The following is a 17,265-nucleotide window of genomic DNA, read 5'->3' as shown; positions in this document are numbered from 1 at the left end:
TCGATCATTTTTCGTTGCAAGATATGGAGAAAAAAGCAACAGAGTTCTTTAAGAATATGCCCAAAGATGTCGAGATGTCGCTATTCAAGTACAGCCTCCATTAATAGAGAAAAAATAATGATGTTATTTGTAAGTATTTTAAAGTCATCATATTATGAGAAAATGATAGGGAATGCGATTAAAAATTTTACTGATATGGTGATCTCAAGAGAAATAATTGAAAATGCTATAAAAATGGCAAACTTGAAAGAGAAAAGTCTTCTACCGTTAAAAGGGTGCCTAAAATGAAAAAAAAATGAAGCTCAAGCTATAAGTTTCAAATAACAACAATTCAGAAACTACCTTCAGTCGATCTATCCCACATATCATCATATTGTAAACTATGCTTCCATTTTTTCCTATCAATCGACCATATAACCTTCTTATTCAACCATAACAAGGCCTTTTATTCATCCAATTACCCTAACAAATGGTGTACGAGAATCATGAATCTTGGAAAGACCTACATTTGATCCTATTCTCATAAGTTATATAGAACTCTACCAAGAGCTTTATAAAAACCATTTGATTGCCCTTCATCCCTACTAAATAGCTTAAACCTCTTTATCCCAAATGGTATGATTTCACTACCTATTATGATTGCTATGATAGGGTGGTTGGCCATTTTATTGAGAATTACACTTCTTTGAAGCATAGGGTGCAAAATCTAATTAAAGAATGGCTAATAAGCTTCGATACTAGTGAAAACATAGCACTTAATGTTAACGGGAACCCTCACCTAATCATGCAATCAACACCTTGAATAAGGATGAAGTCATATGAAAAAAGAGTGAAAAAGATTAAAATGTCATTCGATCAATTATATGATGCTCTATATGAGGCTGAGATGATACAATCAGTAGCCTCATACACCGATCGTGAGAGATATATCCCCAATCAAATATGCAAGTATCACAACGGAGCTCTAGGGCACTCTATTAACACCTACAAGTAATTTCATAATGAGGTGCAAAGGTTAATAGATTCCTACCAGATAGAGTTATAGTAAGAGGTAGAAGCCTTAGAAAATGCTAAAGTGACCATGACAAATAAATGGGTGCCAAAGCCTATCACCATCCGTTGTAATGAGAAGCCAAAATCAGTTAAGAATAAGTTTTTCCCCAAACCAGTAATCTTTAAAGTCCCAAGCCTATTCCCCTACAAAGATGAGAAGGTTATACCATGAAAATATGATTGTGAGGTAACAATCTAGGGGTAAGAAAATGTTATCTCAAAATATGAGACTGCCAACATAATCAATGTAGGTGGCATGACAAAAAATGAAAGATGTTATACTTCGAAGACATTAGAGAAAGCAAAGAAGGATAAGGTGATGAAAAAGCAGACCAAACCTGAATTGATCCTAAAAAAAGACATCCCAAAGTCCGTGCCAGAAAAAAAAGCTTGTGAGAGTTTGAAGTTGGTGAAGCATATTGAATATTCTATGGGGGAGTAGTTAAACAAAATGTCAACTAGAATCTCTTTGTTATTACTTCTACTGAATTCAGAATTACATCACAATGCCTTACTGAAGGTGTTGAATCAGACTTATATGACACATAATGTGTCTGTAAAATATATGAACCACTTAGCAAGGAGTTTAGTGGTACCACATCATATAGCTTTTAATGATGATAAGATTTCACCCGAGGGTAAAGGATTACTAAGGCTATGCATATCACTATTAAATGTAAAAGCCATATAATAGCCAAGGTCTTTATTGATAATAGTTTAGCTATTAATGTCATGCTTATTTTTACTCTGACCAAATTACCCATTGATATGTACCATATCCAAAGTAGCCATATGGTGATTCGAGCATTTGATGGGATCAGGTGTGAAGTATTAGGGAACATTGAATTGTCCATGCAAATTAGTCTGTGTTTTCAATATAAAATTTCAAGTTATGGATATTTTTCCATCCTATAGTTGCTTATTATGGAGACCATGGATTTATAAGATAAATGTTGTTCCTTCCTCATTACATCAAAATATCAAATTTAATGTGGAAAGCCAATTGGAGATTGTAACGGGGGAAGAAAATTTGCTGGTAATTCAACCTATAAATGCCTCATATGTAGAAGCTATAGAAAAGTCATTAGAATGCTCTTATTGATCTGTTGAACTTGTCAATGCAGTAGGTAGAGGATTTCAATTCAATAAAATTATGATCAATTAGATAATTAATAAGGGTTGAAATATTAGATTTGTTTTGGATAAAAGTCTGCGGGGGATAAAAGAACCACCAGTGATTGAAGCCAATAGCAGAAGACTAGGTTTGGGCTGTGAAATGAAAGAAATACAAGATAATAGGTGGAAGGCAGGAAATAGGTCGATGTTTATTCCCCGTTTGTATAAAATATTTATTCTTGGAGGATATATGTATCCAAGAGCTAAAAAGAACACTGAAGAAGAACCAAGGTAAGAAGAAGCTTTTGCTGAATTGTCCATTCATATGGTAAGCGAAGATAGCCAAAAGGAAGAAGTGTTGGCTTACCCATGCCCATTAAACTATGAGCTGAAGAATTAAAATGTCACTCAGATGCCTACTATCTTTAATTTTCTTTCACTGTAATTACAATTCCTAATTGCTTATGCCCATAAGCATGTGGATGGTCTCTTATGTTTGGGCCTTTTATTTTTTATTATTTCAATAAAAGATATGAGCATACATCTTATCCATGTCTTTTATTCAATCCATTTTTTCATCAAAGCACTTTGCCAATATTTCCTATTTCACTCAATTTCAGGTCCCCAAATGAATATAAAAATAATCATAAAAATGATCAGGGATTTAATTTTGAAAACTCTATTAATATCGATGAACTTGACACTGAAAGAAACTTCAAAAAATACACTTTGCCTCCAAATTTAATGAGATTAATTGAGCAAAAAAAATAAATCTATTGAGCTTCATCAAAAAATTACTGAGATGATCGATGTGGGGAATGCCGAGAATAGAAAAGAAGTTAAGGTCAATACCTCACTCCCAGTGGTTGATAGATAATAATTAGATGATCTACTTTGAAAATTTATAGATATGTTTGTTTGGTTCTACCAAGATATGTCTAAGCTCAGCACTGAGATAGTAGAACATAGGCTATCCCTGAAGCCAGAATGTAAGTGGATTCAATAAAAGTTGAAAAGAATGAAACCTGAAATGCTGTTAAAGATTTAAAAAAGGTAAAAAACAATTTGATGTGGGCTTTCTGCAAGTAGCAGAATATTCTAAATGGGTGGCTAATATAGTACCTGTCCCTAAAAAAGATGGAAAGGTATAAATGTATGTGAATTATCATGATTTGAACAAGGCTAGCCTGAAAGATAATTTTTCTTTGACTTATATCGATACATTGGTGGACAATACAGCCCAACATTTAGTGTTTTTTTTTTATGGATAGTTTCTTTGGTTATAATCAAATAAAGATAGCTAAAAATGACATGGAAAATATCACTTTCATAACTATGAGGGGAATTTTTTGTTACAAGGTTATGCGTTTTGGATTAAAAATGCTAGGGCAACTTATTAAAAGGCTATGGTGACACTTTTTCACGATATGATATAACAAAGGTTGAGGTGTATATAGATGATATGATCACAAAATCTCGAAAGGAAAATGACCATGTAGCTAACCTTAAGAAATTATTTGAGAGGTTAAGAAAATTTCAGCTCAAGTTGAATCTGTCTAAATGTACGTTTGGAGACAAATCAAGGAAACTATTGGGTTTTGTAGTCAGTGAAAAGGAAATAAAAGTTGACCCAGATAAAATTTGGGTCATTCAAAATTTATCCTCGTAAGTACACCAAATTAGGCTCGAGATTTTTTAGGCAGATTAAACTATATCTCTTAATTCACTTCCTTACTTACTTTCAAATGCAATCCCATCTTTAAACTCTTATAAAAGAATAATCTCGATGAATGAAATGAGAAATGTTAAAAGGCTTTTGATAAAATTAAGTAATACTTATCAAATCTTTCTATATTAGCACTACCTATTTCAAGAAGACCATTGATTTTGTATATAATGGTACATAAAAAATCGATGGAATGTGTGTTAAGACAGTAGAACGAATCTGAAAAAAAGAAAAAGCTATTTACTACTTAAGTAAAAAGTTTACAAAATACGAGTCTAAGTATTCATCATTAGATAAGATGTGTTGTGATTTGGCTTGGACAGCTAAAAGATTTAGGCAGTATATGCTTTACCATACAACTTGGCTTATAGCCAAACTTGACCCAATCAAGTATATCTTAGAGAAGCCATCGTTATCAAGAAGAATAGTTAGATGGCAGGTGATGCTTTCAGAGTATGATATAGTGTATGTGAGCTAAAATGTGATTAAAGAAAATGACATCATCAAATTTTTTGTAGATCAAGCTGCCAGAGATTATGAATCCATGAAACTTAATTTTTTAGATGAAGAATTAATGGCTATCTCAAGGTTAGAATAAGAAAGTGATGATAAAAAGTCATGAAGTATCTTTTTCGATGGGACAACTAATGCCATCGAGCATGGGATTAGAGTAATTTTAGTATCTCTAACAAAACATTACTAACTTGTTATAGTAAGATTGAACTTCAACTGCACTAATAATGTAGTTGAATACGATGTTTATGTTATAGGATTGCACACTACTTTAGATAAAAAAAATTGAAGTATTAAAGGTGTTTGAAGATTCAACTTTTGTTATCTATCAATTAAAGAGAGAATGGAAAATAAGGGACTCAAAACTCATCTTATACCATAAATACATCTTAGAGTTTGCAAGCAATTTGAGACAATCCAATTTGAACATTTTTCCCATAAAAAAATAGATTAAAGATGCTTTAGCCACATTGGCTGCAATGGTGCGAATTGGTAATATTGTCAAAATTCAACCATTAAGTTAGATGTTAGGAATATGTTGATGCATTGTGCCAGTCTAGAGGAGGAAGAAGATAAAAATTCTTGGTATCATGACATCTGCTATATCTAAAGGATTAGTAGCAACCATATCAAACAACAAAGAATGATAAAAAAGTCTTAAGGAGATTGGCTATGGGATTCTTTTTAAATGGGAAAGTTTTATATAAGAGAAGTAGAGATTAAGTATTACTGTGTTGTGTAGATGCGTCTGAAGCCAAAAAGATCATTAGAGAGGTCCATGATAGCATATGTGAAGCACATACAAATGGACATATGATGGCAAGACAAATTATGAAAGCCAAATATTATTTATTAACAATGGAGAGGGATTGCATTAATTATGCTTAAAAGTGTCATAAATGTCAGATTTATGCCAACAAGATTCATGCTCCACCCATTACTTTAAATGTTAGGGCACCACCATGGTTATTTTCTATGTAGGGAATAGATGTCATTGGTCCTATCATTCTAAAGGCATCAAATGGCACTAAATTTATTTTTGTGATAATTAATTACTTCACCAAATGAGTCAAAGTAGCTTTCTTCAAAACTGTAACTTGATCAGGAGTCTGCAAGTTTATTAAGAGAGATATAATTTATAGATATAGACTCTCATAAAGGATCATCTCAAATAATGCAAAGAACTTGAACAGTAAAATGATGCAAGAAGTATATGCTCAGTTTAAAATTAAGCACCATAATTCAGCTCCATATCACCCAAAAATGAATAAGACAGTAGATGCTACAAATAAGAATGTCAAAAAGATTATGTAAAAGATGACTGAAACATATAAAGATTAGCACAAAAAATTACCTTTTGCTTTACATGTTTACCAAACGTTAGTACGTACCTCCACCAGGGTAACTCTATTTTTTTTTTGTTTACAAGATGAAAGTCGTATTGCCAGTAAAAGTAAAAATTTTATCTCTAATGGTCTTAAGGAATGTGGGGTTAGAAAAAGCTGAATAGACCCAAGAGTGCTATGAGCAACTGAACTTCATTGAGAAAAAGAGATTAGCAGCACTCTATCATGGCCAATTATACCAAAAAAGAATTATAAGAGCTCATGATAAAAAGGTTCGACCTCATCAATTTCAAAAAAAAGAGTTGGTGTTGAAAAGAGGTCTCCCAATTCAACATGATAGATGAAATAGACTCCAAATTGAGAAAGATCGTATGTTGTGAAAAGAGCCTTTTCAAGAAGAGCTCTAATTCTATCGGAGATGGATGGAGACGATCTTCCTAATCCCATAAATTCTCATCAAGAAATCTTTGCTTGAGAAAAAAAAAATAGTTCAAGTTGAAAACCCAAAAGGGCGGCTTGAACTAAATGTGGATTATCTAAGTTGAAAACCTACAAAGGTGACTTGAATAAGGAGGATATAGCATCACTTGAAAGGCACACCTAAATCAGTGAATTTCAAAAAGCTCTAAAGTGTTAAGGCATCATATGGTTGAGTCTTTGAAAAAGTCCAAGATTTGTTGTCATGATTATTTGATTGTTCATCTTAGGGCATTGCTATCCCAAATAGCCATCTTTATACACTTTTATTTTGTTCCTTTTCCACCATCTGTAACTTATTCCTTTTCTGAATAAATGATATTCATTTCATCCTATTTATGTTCCATTTTCAATTTTGCTTTTCCATTTTTTATACTTTGCCATAACTAGAAGAAGTGCATAATTCGCATCTCATATTTTGAAATTAGGATAATGATTAATAATTGAGTAATGTCATAAGAGATTATGTATTACTTTAAAAGAACTAAAAGGGACGAGGGCCAAAGATGAAGTCCTTAGAGTATGATATAAGTAATTGATTGTGAGAGCTCCTATTGGGATGCTTGAGTAACAAAGAATGATTTGTAATCTTCTTGCAAGAAGTGTGCAAAAATAAGAATGCAGAAGAAAGTTATTGGAACTTTAATATCACAATTGAGATTTCATTTGCATCATAGATAAGGCATGCATGTGCATCATTGCATTATCACTTGTTTTGATCTTGGCTTAGTTTAGGTCATTTTTTTAACTTACGGTTTAATCCCGATCATTTATATTGATGTTGATTCAAGACCTAATCATTTCTTTGACTCGTGATTCGATCTTGGTTATTCGTTTTGATCTCAGCTTTGTTTAGATCATCTTTTTTATCATGGTTTAACCACGGTCACCTAGCTTTGACCTCGACTCAGTCCAGGTCAATTTTTTAGACTTACAGTTCAATCTCAGTTGTTTAATCTCGACTTAATCCAAATAATTTTTTTAACTTACGATTCATTCTCGATATTTGATCTCGGATCATTTTTTTTACTTACGATGCAATCCCGATTATTCAATCTCGACTCAATCCGAATTATTTTTCTGACTTAGGGCTCAGTCCCGATCATTTTTGCTTACTAATTTGACCCTTATTTTTAGGATGAAATAGAGTGGATGTCTAGGTCTTTACATCATCCCTGTCTAACAGAAATGTGCAAAGAGGGGCAGTTGTAGACGTCTATCTATGGTCAGGGTCAATCGATGTTATTTTTTTATGTTATTATTATTATTATTATTATTATTATTATTTTCTTTCTTTTTATCTTAATCTAGGTTTGAATAAGGAAACTGAATCTAGAGTCAATTGAAACAAAAGGAAATCGATTTGCATAATCAAAGGACTTTTAATCTGAAATCAAATCAATCAAACAGCTGGCCAGACCTAGGCCTAATATCACGGTGGATAAAATCCAATCTCAGGATTCAAGCCTGGATTGATTCTGTCCAATTGCTAAATTCTCTATCAAAACCAGCTTATGAATTGGACATAATACTATAGAGAAATGCACGAATGGTAAATTTTTGGAAGAGTGGATTGCTAGATTTAGGGTTTCTGACAGTTGGTTTTGAAAGGAAAAATTTTGGGTTTAAAATTTTGGATTGTACATTTCTAAGATTTTAGGTTTGCAAATTTTGGGTTCAAATTTTGAAAGATCGAAGTTTCTGGGAGAAGTTTGAATTTTTGAAATTTTTTTGAAAAATCTAGGTTTCTGTTTGAATATTTAAATTTACCGATTGAATTTTTCAATAAGGTTTGAAGTTTCTGGTAGGATTCTGATCAATTTTCCAAAAACCGACGACTAAGTCCAGTTTTTTATTGGTGTTAGGTTTTTTTTAAAAAGAAGTCAAAGAAATTTTTAGTTAGAGAGAGGGATAGAAGGATTCTAAAAAAAGTTTGAAGGGTGTGACTTTTATACTGTGCCAAAATGATGTCGTTCTGAAGAGCCCAGATCTGTTCTAGACCCGTTAACCCGCGTGTCGATCCGTGCTACGATTTGACCCGATCGCAGATTATTTTTTCATTTTATTTTTATTTTTCAATTTTATTTTTATCATTTTATATTTTAAGTTTTTTATTTTATTTGCAGTTTTTTTATCATTTATTTTATTTCACTGATTTTTTATTATTTATTTTATTGAGTAATTTATTAAATATTTTGTAAAAATTCCTTTTATTTTTTTATTTTTGGAAAATAATATAAAAAATGAAAAAAATCTTTTTAAATAAATTCATAAATCTAACCAAATTATTAGAGAATTTTTCATGAATTTAATACAAAATCTATCAAACTATTAGAGAATTTCGTAAATCAATTTTCAAAAAAAAATATTTTTAATAAAGATTTTGTATTTTATCCTACCAAACTATTGGAGGATTGCATCTTAAGTTAAATCTTACCAAATTATTAAAGAATTTAATAAGTTCTTTTCTAAAATGAAATTTTTAAATATTTTACAATAAAATCTTACAAACTACTAGAAGATCTACATCAAAATAAACCTTACCAAATTATTAGAGGACTTTACTAATTATTTTTCTATACAAAAATACATAAATAAATATGATGATAGAGCTTTTTCAAGTTAAGACACTAGTCTCCATAAATACTCCTAACATGAGAGAATTATCTTAAATTGCTATCAAACTATTGGAGTAATTTTAGGATTAATTTTTAATATTTAATATTTTGGTAAACTATAAACGTATTTAAGGCTTGGATAATTTGAAATCAAACTGGTACCATCTTTGAATGGGCATTGTAAAGGTACTATAACCTTTATCACACATAACCATACTCCTGAACCTAAAATTTGGTTCATAGATCAAAATTTACTATTTAAAGATACCTAAATCAATATTAAGACTATTCTTTAAATATGACATATTTGAATAGGTGACAAATCACACATAAACCAAAAAGATTGGTGACGACTCCTTTTAATCTATATCTAACGATAAGTCTACTAATCTATGCATTATGACAATAAATATTAGTCTTTGTTACACCTACATTGCTGGTAAATGATTTAACACTAAAGCATATTTTATAAATAACTATTATATTAATTAAATAAAATTTAGTAAAAGATATTATATATGTGATATTAAAAAAAAAGTAAATTACACGTATACATACCAAATTTAGGTAACATTTTATTTTAATTACCCAATTTTAAAAAATCATAATTTAATCACTAATATTTTTTAAAAAATTATATTTTTATCACTCAATCATTGAAAACAAACAACTGAATGACATTGCTTGCCATGTCATTTGAGATTTGTCCTGTGATATTGTCAAATTATTTGACACATTATGTAGCATTACAATTACAAAAATATATTTTTTTTATTACTTAACCTTTTCAGAGTTTCTATCGGTCCGCTGATACTTTTTACTTCATCGTCCACGTATTTTAGTTTTCACAATTTGCAATTGTCCTTGACACGGTTAAACGATTGTGGGGAAATATGATGTGGGCTCAGTTGAATGTAAAGACTTTGAAGTTGAGCAGGGTGCTTTAGTCAGGAGTCGGAAAGTAATTTGGTCAGACGGTTTGCAGGTGGACATTAAAGGATTGATGACTCTACAACAAGCAACAGAGATGCACAATAAAAGATCAACTAAGTCTGGTAAGACGGTTTGGAGATGGGCAATTAAGCTCTTAAATCGATAGTTGAAGCTTTAAAGTATTGCGTATCAGATTGAGAATGTAATGGATACGATAGCACCCAAGCACAATGAAATTGAATTGTGTTGCAGAAACTAGTAAGCATTGTTGCTTAATTTTTACCCCCCAATAAACGACCTGGAGATTAGATCGATGAACTCGTTACTAGAACATTTACTTGTTTGTTTCGATATGGCCATTTGTGCTCAATTAACTAAAGATGTTCAAAACCATCTGAATTGTAAAAGATCATGCCTTTTTGGACTACCAAATCGTTCGTTCACCGCGTACCAGTTGGTTTCAGTTGCTCGCAATCCGATGCAGTGTTAGGCTAACTGTGTCACTTCACCAAAGTTGTGTGAAAATTGGATGACATGACATGATCCCTTTGTAGGTCCCCTTCTCCTAATTATTGCTCCTCTTCCTCTTTCAATTGCTAATCAATTTGCACCTACTCTTTATCCATTTTTTTAGTATTTAGAGCTTAATTATTTAAAAGGGTAAATTATTAAAGCCAAAAGTATGAAATACAAGCAGTCCACAACATCCTCCAAGGGCCACATGGGAGAACAAATCAAGTAGTAGAACATATAGTTATTGACCATAAAGGTTTAAAAAAAAAGAAAAGAAAAGAAAGAGATGCAAGTAACAATTTAAATTGGTGATTCCTTTTCCTAAATTTTTTTGACTTATCTTTACTTTTCAAATGAGTATTCCCACGCACTTGCTTGAAACTGGTTTCAACCACTTCAGCAAAATGATGGAAAGATAATTTGATTTGATCATTCAGATGCAAATATATATATATATATATATATAATATGTAACTCTTTTTCATATACAAAAGTCATCTTTATTCCTTAACATGTTGCATATCACGCATAAATAGTGTAATAGGATAATCCTCGTGAGTTTATAAAATTTGACTCTTTTTAACTGTTTTTTGCCATTTTAGACATACTTGTTTCTTTAGGTATACTTTTTTTTCCTTTCAATATATATGAAATATGTTGAATGAGATTATAAAGCCGCATGCAATGCTTGGTGATCAAGTCATGCTCCTAATAAATAAGATTAATGGAACTCTAAAATATTTTTTTATTAAAAAAAAAAAAAAAAAGTCCAGACTTAAAGATATAAGGAAAAATTTCGTGTTCACACCGAAACAATTTTTATCTCATAATTTTCCCTAATGAAAATAGGCTAAGGGAGAGCAAGACAACGTTGTAGACCATATCCCATTTATATATATATATATATATATATATATATGGGTCATATTTTATTGGCATTAAGGGGTTTTAGGTCAAAAATCAAGCCTTCATGCGCCGTTGCCCACTACTACTTTTCCACTTTCAGCCACTCTTACCTACTCTCTTGAGTGATTCCAAAAAGTTGAAGAAATGAGGGTGAAATTCGTGTCTTTCCTCAAAAACTGAAACTTGAAAGAGATTTGATATCACTCAATTTGAGATCCAGCTGGTTTTACCTAAGTTATCTTAATTTGACTTCATTATTAAAAACAATGTTAGAATAATGATGAAGAAGGGCCCCTTTAGATAAATATTTTAATTTTGTATTTAACTGTTTAATTTAGTGATCAAAATAATTTTAAAAAAAAATATTAAGATTGAGATTCGAACTCCAACTTTCCTCCCTCTTCCTTATGTAGAGTTTTATTTCCTGAATGATAAAAAAAAAATTTCACTTGAAAATAAAATTCTAAATTTTTTATTATATGAAATAATATATAAAATTGTATTTTATTATACATAATAAAAATTGAGGTTACCAAATATTTTATATTTCAATACAACCTTTTGGATGTGTGGTTTATTTTATAGGGATTTTTTACCTAAATTTATTTTGATGAATTAAATTATAAATATTTTAAAATGATATTTTAATAATTTTAATAATTAAATTTTTGTTCATTTATTTTCAGATTTAATGAATAAATTACAATGAAATAAAATATATAGCCTTAATTATTTCAAGCAATAACAAAAACTTTTTATGTTTGAGTTTTGTATAAACTAAATTTTGACCACTGAAATTAAAATACGGTACTCTATCAAAAAGAGAAAAGTGAAGCACTCTCGGAATCCTGCCTAGCATCATGCCACCTTTGATTGGTTTTCATGGATAGGCATAAAATGGGTGTTAAATAAAATACTGTTTTAAATTGTTTGAATGTTATTAATTTTTATAAAATATAAAAAAAAATTTTGATTTTAATATATTTAACATTAAATTTTAAAATTTTTTTATATTTTCAAAGGTAAAAAATAAAAAATAAAAATTTTAAAATATTAAAAGTAAATATTAGATATTTTAAAAAAAGATAATTTTAGAATATTAAAAAATAGATTAAGAAAAGAAATAACATTTTATGAAAACTTGTGATAATTGAGTGCGAGTAGGAATTTACGATTTTCATTTTTCTGCAATACGTACGTTTCACCCCAAACAGCCAATCATTGCACACCCATGCCATACTAGAATCATAGGTCAGTCACTCATTTCAAACAAAGACACAGTGGGAAAAGAAGAAATCCCCCCCCGCCAATCACTTTATGCATCGAAGCAAGACCGTAAACTGAAAAAGCAAAGGCGTTCAGAAATTCTTCTTCGTAAGTAATACAGTACACTTAAAAACTTTAAAAAATAGAAAAGAAAAAGGAGCTGTACATCATCGTAGGCCTCACGGCGCAAATCCAATAAAGTTCCTTAGGAAAAGGGTCAACAAATAATAACAACGGTGGGTCATTTTGTAGGCACAGTGGCAAAGGGCAGCACATATTCTGGAGAAAACAGCAATGTCGCTTATCAAATGTGCTTAAAACCCTGCCTCTCAGAAACTTCAAGATTGCCACAGCCAAAATGTTACTGTCTGACAAGTAAAAATCTTTTACTAGAATCAAATTAAAAAATGATTTTTGATGAGCTGAAAATTAACCAGGGAAATTGTGTTAGCATTTACATTAGAAAAAAATATATTGAATACATATATTTTTAACAATTTTTATATAAAAAATTACAAATACCAAATTTTAAATTTATTTAATATCATTTAAAAAAATAAGTACATAAAATAATTGAACTTAGTTATAGAATGTATTACTATCAAAAAAATTAAAGAAAAAGTTGGATAGTCAAGTGCATATTGTTTTTTCTTTAACCATAAAAGTTGGGTTCTATTGGGCATGATAATTTTCCAGGCGAAGTGGAAGATTGGGGGTGGAGAAATGAAAGAAACTTGAAAAAGAGGGAATTGAATTGAAGCACAATCTATTCGGTATACAAAAAAAGTATATTATGAATAATTATTACAAAAAAAGGACATATTTAACAAACTTAACTACCTTAACTAATCATATGCATCAACAGCCACCCAAAACCCATATCCAAAGGGGGAAAAAAAAAAAACAACAACAACAAAAAAGACAAGTTAAAATACCAAATCAAAAACATAAATTCAAAAATTTTTAACAGAAAATGAAAATAAAAATTACTAATCAAGCGCATTAGGCCCAGTGCAGTAACTCACAATATGATTCCAAACCCACTGAACTAAGTATTTTCGTCTGATCCCATTCATGTTATACGTGGCACCAAATTTGTCGTTCAATAACTGTCCCATGTAAGAACCTCCACCGCCAGTTCCATAAATACCCTCGCATAAATCCGCTATTTCAACGGGAGCCACGGGGTCTTGCCCCGCGTACCAAGCGTTCACCAATGGGTTGGTTGCCAGCTCAGCAACCTCGTGTCCGATCACGCTTATCATCCCGTCGATTCCCACATCACCGTTGGGTGACTTTAATGGCTTCAACCCCTGCATGTATTCCGGTACGGCGAAGGGATAGGCGCATAATCCCGGGCAAAGCTTCGCAGAGTTACCCACCCATGCGTATGGGAGCGTGTAGCCCACTATGGATGGGAACGTGAAATAGTGGAACCCACAAACTTGGCCGCAAAAATCCTGGACGTGCACGTCATCGGATGTGAGCAATAGGTAGAGCCCACTCTTGGCATTTATCGGCAACGGTTTTGTACTCGCTGTTACGGCGCTTTTTATGACGGACTGTATCGATAAGCGTGTGAGGGACTTTCCGTGCGAGTAAAAACGATCGTTTTTCTCTTCCCCTAAACTCACCGTCCGGGAGATGTTGGAGCCTGTTTGGTCAGTGTAAAGCTGTACGGTCTTCCACCACCCGGCAACCGAAGGGTGCTTGGCATTCACCGCCGATATTGAGTTGATGAACTCGCGGATGATCTTCTTTTGGGATTTCTGCCACCGGCCGTACCAGATTGTGTGGATGGTGATGCTGGCAGTGAGGACTGGTCCCATGTGGTATCTCATGTGGACGAACTCTGATGAGCCCTCAAATTTCTTGGAGCCTCCGAACATTAAATCAGAACTGTTGGGTTTTAAGTGGGGCCATGGACGATATCCGATTACCGGTGTCACTATTTGCAGTGTAGCCACTGCGATGAGTCCGAGAAGCACCGGAGTCCGATGCATTTTTGCTAAGTGGATTCTAAGAGTGGAAAAAAAAAAAGGGGTAGGCTGGAGAACTAAGTGTATGTGGCGATTAGGAGTATATATAGAGAGAAAGAGGGAATTCAGACATTGATTTGAATTGGTCTTTGGGGCTTGAGGGTATTTTGAAAAGGGAAAAAATAGAAAAGGGATTTTCGAATTTTTATGGTGTTGTTGATTTGCGGGTAATGGAGGACAGATAGATTCTTTAAAGTGACGACTGAAGACCAAAGAGAGGAGGGAGTTGAGGGAAGAGGGGTAAGGGTGGCAAACTGGGGCCTGCGGGGTCATAGTGAGGGCACGAGGGTGGTCGTCATCATCTGATCTGTTCAACTTTTTGTTACTAATAGCACATTGAAATATGGCGGGTAAGTGTAGTTTGGGGATTGAGAAATAGTTTTTATGGGTTGTTTGGATTTTCGAGGGACCAGGGATGAACACTGTTTTATCGAGTTACCAACCACAGATGCATCCTTGTCTATGGCTTGGTCACGAGGCTAAAATGGAACAGAGGCTTTAGTTTAACTTTAGTTCAGTGAATTCATTAGTGATTGGTTACTAGATTAGATGATTGAACTTAAAATTGAAATATTTTAGAATGAGAGCATATTTTCCCAAGGCGGAACAAACATATTATTGCTAGTTTTCAAAAATCAAGTGTACCAAAAGAAGACACATGGTTATTCGGATTTATCATTTTGGTGTAACTTTTTAATTTAATAATCTCAACTCCCTCTTCGTGATATTAAATTTACTTAAGTACTTGAAATCTTACTATATCTATACCTATGATGCATTTACTTTTGAAGATAACTTTTTATTTTTTTAACTACATCATTTTAGTTAAAAAGAAAAAAAGAAGAAAGGGCGGCATTTACTATATTTAAAGCAGTAATGCTTTACACAACTAATATGTTAACCGTAAATCTGCATGAATGACTACTTTGTAGTTGTTGGGAGTGCAATTTATGAGCAAACAACCTCATTTAACTGCATGCATATGATGGGTTTTTGTATGCTTTCAAAGCATTTATCACATGTGTTATTTTATTGTCTTCCTTTGCATTTTTAGTTACTTAAAATTATTAGCTTTTTATTGGCCAATTAGGAGTATCAGTTTTATAATGAAGAATACTAATACAAAAAGAGACAGATAAATTTAACCCCTTCTGCCTATTATGTTTAGCCTTCAAATGTTGAAGCATTTGTAAATTTTATCATCTACCGTTTATTCTAACAACTAACGTCACAAAGTACACTTCTAAGATTGAAGAGGTATAAAATTGATAGGAAGCTGCACAACTATAATCTAGTTGGGTTTTTTTTTTTTTCTTAAACCAGAGGTCGAACACACTGCAATCTAGTTGGGAATTGAAGCAGCTTATTTCCACCGAATTTTTATTCACCCAATAAAGAAAAAAAACAGCGAAATGTGAACTGTGGCTCCAGCGTAGCAGAGTCTAGCCCACTTGGCAATTCTGTCCATATAATTAGTCCTTCAACACTCTTCGTTTAATTTACTATGACATCCCCCCTTATGGCCTTTTGCGCTGTACAAATTGCGACGATTGGGACCCTTTTTATGTCTTTAACATGTATAATATATATCTATATATATATATATATATATTTCATGACAATCCTTTAAACGAGGGGCATTCTTGAATTTTCACTGCTTAAATGAGTGCTTACTGTGCATGGAGAGTCTTGGGGGAAAGGCCAAATGGGGACGAAAATCGTGCAAACAAAATTTTAATATATTTCTATAAAAAGAACATAGGAAAAATTAAAATAAAAGCGTTATAGACATTTATTAACTACTGCTCCTATTACGCCTAGGATGTTTCATGGCTGCAGCCTTTTTTTTTTTTTAATTCGAATCTTTTCATGTTTAAAAATATAATCGAATTAAGTCGAATCAATATAATAAAAAATTTAAGTTTAAATTTAACTCTTAACTTGTAATTTGATATTTGATTTAAATTCGATCGAATTTTATTTTTTTTAATTCGAGTTTAATTTATGATCGAAATCGAACTACTCAAATTTATTCAATTAAGCTCAATTAATATATAAAAATAAGTTCGATTATTAAGAGTTCAATTATTTATGCTCGAACTTAAACTTAAATTTAAGATATTTTATTAATTAAAATAATAAAAATTATTTAAATATAAAAACTCAATTACACTCACGAATTACTCAAATCGGATATAAGAATATTCAAACTCGATTCAATCAATGAATCGAATTACTCGAACTCGAATTCGACTCGATAATAATCGAATCAAATTTAAATTTTATTCAAATTAAATTTGAATAATTTATAAATATTAATATATCATTTATATCTCTATTCATGTCTAGTTATAGCAAAAAAAATTACGAGAAAAGGCCCAATGATGTTAATACGAACCGGTTAAGCTCATACAAGAAAAAACATACAAGCAAAGACCCGATGAACAATGAAAAAGTTATGTTAAAGAATAAAGGGTTAATGTCTTTTTCAAACTTTATTAAAGTATCAGCGATTGCCTTATATTTAATTTAAGTTTAATTAAGATATTGACTTAGTACTAAGAAAAATATTCTAAAATTTTAATTCAGATTTTATTACTTAGTTAAATTATATTTTATTAATTGTTTATTTATTAATGTAATAATTAATTAATTCTATAAATGTAATACTTGATTATTAAAGTAATTTTAAAAATTTTCACTTGAATTTGTAATATAACTATTTGCATGATTTTGAATAAGTTTAATTGAATAAAGGG

At 31.5% G+C, this 17,265-nt stretch overlaps 1 pseudogene across 1 annotated transcript; it reads right to left on the bottom strand.

Annotated features, from left to right (window-relative positions):
• Positions 1-13,236: 13,236 nt before the first annotated feature.
• On the bottom strand, positions 13,237-14,703 carry LOC111288487 (protein EXORDIUM-like 3 pseudogene; annotated as a pseudogene). The gene has a single exon (XR_016328966.1). The product of XR_016328966.1 is annotated as a protein EXORDIUM-like 3 pseudogene (transcript).
• Between the last annotated feature and the right edge of the window lie 2,562 nt (positions 14,704-17,265).

This window comes from Durio zibethinus, chromosome 17 (assembly GCF_047325235.1).
Source record: "Durio zibethinus cultivar Kanyao isolate XHJ-2024 chromosome 17, ASM4732523v1, whole genome shotgun sequence".
Lineage (NCBI taxonomy): Eukaryota > Viridiplantae > Streptophyta > Magnoliopsida > Malvales > Malvaceae > Durio > Durio zibethinus.
Note: the sequence above shows the minus strand (reverse complement) of the source record. Positions and strands in the feature narration are given on the sequence as shown.